General features: G+C 35.6%; 1 protein-coding gene across 1 annotated transcript in view; it reads left to right on the top strand.

Moving 5' to 3' along the window:
* The window catches only part of ncanb (neurocan b), a gene marked incomplete at its 5' end in the record, with an annotated part of 221,252 nt that overhangs the window by 164,144 nt on the left and 53,973 nt on the right, over window positions 1-3,135 (top strand).

The raw sequence follows: 3,135 nt of genomic DNA, 5'->3' as shown, positions 1-3,135 counted from the left end.
TAATATTAACAAAATCGTTATTAATATTTTAGAGTTTGTATAATCTTTCTATGTTCTAAATGTCAGAAAAGGTTTGTGTGTTGTGAATCTACCAACAGAAGATAAACAGGAAAACATTTCATTTCACAACACAAGTAAACAGATTTGATCTTATTTAGCTCAATGTATCTGACCAGAACTGAAGCTAATAACATAAAAGTTTAAAATTCAAATAAGATTATAAAGCAGATTTAATCACTATTTTTTATTGAACTGGTTAGAAGATATTAGCTTGTGAAGCATATATAGCACTCTGCTGCATCATGCTACAATTTAATACAAACATTACAGCTGATTTGTCCTCTGATTTAAGTAATATTTAGACCTACACAGAGTAAAATATTATAAATGTAAGTTTTTTCAGATTTCTGTTAGAGGAACCTGACCTTCTGAGAAGATGGTTAGCTAATGTCAGTAGAGACAAGTTTCATCATATAACCAGGTGTTTTCCTTCTCTTTTGACAAATTGAAAACTGTAAAAAGTATGGTTTAAAGCTTCATTAAAACAGTCCCAAAACATAGCAGTCTACAGATGCACAATGAATGATCTGCATGTATATAGCAGTCAGTTAAGTAAGTAAAGTTTATTTATAAAGCACCTTTCATGTTTAGAATATCACAGAGGACTTCACAATAAAAGTAGGAACTTTAAAACTTTGATCAGACACTTGAGGACAGGAGCAGAAAAATATATAATATAACCCAAATTGATTCTGAAGTCTGTTGATAAAAATCTTAGGATCAACGGTATCTAAATCAGCTCATATCAAATTATTGGTAACCACTGAAAGGGCAGTTTCTGAGTGGGCTTTGCATAAGCCTGATTATAAAAAGATAGAAAATTGCTCTGCCACAACTTTTTCAAGTAATTTTGATACAAACGACACTTTAGATATCTGCCTGAAGGTGTTTTTAATTCTGTTGAATTGGGATTTGTATGTACTGTTTTAACAACAGCATGTTTGAAAAACCTGGGAACCACAACTGTTGAAAATGACATGTTAAAACATTCTGCAGTAGTAGGGCATAATGTAGTGGGGAAAATATGAGCAGGTTGTCTTGATTTTATTCAGTAGAGCAGAGAGGTCTGTGAATGAGWCTGGTTTAAAGTAAGATGTATGAGGAAACGGGTCACAAAGAAGATTGTAAGAGGTTGATGGAGAGACGTTTGCCCTAACATCACCTAACACCTTATCAACRACAATAAAAAAAAGTGAGAAAATTATTACAATCTGTTTAGTTATTGCATAGACTTGGGGGAACAAGGATTAAAAATGGAATAAATGGTGTCAAGCTGCCTCTTGAGATTTATTTTACTGGAAGATATCAGCTTAGTAAAATWTAGAGTTTTGGCAGTTTTAGTGCATTCATTTAAAGACTTCCTTAGTTCCTTAAGGCAAAGTCAAGTTTAAATGATTTCCTTAATCACCCTTAAGACAGTTTCTTCTCAAATTCTGAATTGTTTTATTTATCCAGGGACAAGGTTTTTTACGAAATAAAAACAAATGATTTCAAGATGTTCAAGGGTGCCTCTTGGTCTAAAAAAAGTCAAACTGTGCCATTTAAAAGAAGTAAAAACATCAACATTATTACTAGAGGTGTAAATCACCAGCTTTTTCACAGTACAATATGTTGATTTGTTTGGATTGTGATGCAGTGTTTCTCGATATCACAAAGTCTTTCATGATACGATTTTGATTCAGTTCAATTCCCAAGTCTGTGATGGATATGATCATGCAATATCAGCTAACACAATGATGGTGTTAGATGGTCCCATGATAACGATCCACGATCCAAGGGTCAAACAAAGCAGAGAATCTCTCAGCTGCATTCTGACCAATAATGTGCCAATAAACCTTGATCTTTTGAGGAAAAAAGTCCAATCAAAGAGTACACAGCTGTGGTCACTTATATGTACATCCTCTACACACAGATTTAAACWAAGGGAGAAGACAAGGTCCAGGGTGTGGCTTTTTATATGTCAGTCCAGAGGCATGTTTGAAATTAACATGTCRTGTGCCAATAATAGAATTTCCTTCAGATTTGAGTTCATGTAGATGGATAAACCCCTGCTTTTTCTGTCGTTTCAGTGTAAAGCATAAAATCCATATTTTGTCCAGTGAATAAATCATTAAGAAAGAAGGATTCATGTGAGATGGAGTGACCGTTGACCAGGCCAAAGCTAAACGGACGTAGCAATTTAGTGTCCTCAAGAGCTGGTTGTAGCGGAACACATAAGAGAACTGTGCTTTTTTTACCTTGTTCACTTTAAATTAACCCAAAATTCAACAGTCATTCACATAAATAAACTGTAGTCATGTGGCACATTACATTGTATTTTAAAGAAAACCTTACAGGCATAGAAAGAAAAAAGTGATGTAGATATTCCATGATAAACTGAACCAAGCCTCTCATTTCACTTCCTCTGGTGAGGTCTTTACCTCCTGCATCAATTGCAGCCTTTGATATCAGCCAGCTCAAAGCAGAGAACCAGTGATGAAACTGTCATGCTGTATTTATTTATTTATTTTTTATCAAATTGACTCTTTCACCCCAAACAGCGCTGCTTTTAAAACCTCCATAATAAAATCCTGGAAGTTGCCAACATCTCAGGCTCATGGAACGGTATCACTTCTGGTCCATATTCTCCACCCACTCTTTGTTTTCTTCTCTTTGACCTGTTTTCAACAGAGTTTTTAAGCATCTTCTGGTATCATATCTTTTTTCAAGCTTTCTAACTCCCCAGACTTCTTGCTGAGACCCCAGCAACCCTCTCAGTAGTTGTAAAGTCTGAGGATGGAATGATACCAACTGCTGTTTGAACAATTTTGGCCCCAGGTCCAGAATAGCCAAAGAAATACAGTCAGCGTTTTTTTATATACTCAGATACAGCCTACATTTTCAGGATTTTGTCAGCCACATTTACAGGCTGCATTAGTAAGCACCTACAAATTGGGACAGCATACAACGCAGCACAGTGACTTAAGTGATGGACAAATGCACCCTACATAGACTGCACCCTCTGAATTGAGACACAACCTGTGTGTGTGTGTGTGTGTGTGTGTGTGTGTGTGTGTGTGTGTGTGTGTGTGTGTG

The sequence above is a fragment of the Austrofundulus limnaeus genome, unplaced genomic scaffold (assembly GCF_001266775.1).
Source record: "Austrofundulus limnaeus strain Quisiro unplaced genomic scaffold, Austrofundulus_limnaeus-1.0 Scaffold153, whole genome shotgun sequence".
Classification (NCBI taxonomy): Eukaryota; Metazoa; Chordata; class Actinopteri; order Cyprinodontiformes; family Rivulidae; genus Austrofundulus; species Austrofundulus limnaeus.
This window is presented reverse-complemented; position numbering and strand designations above follow the sequence as displayed.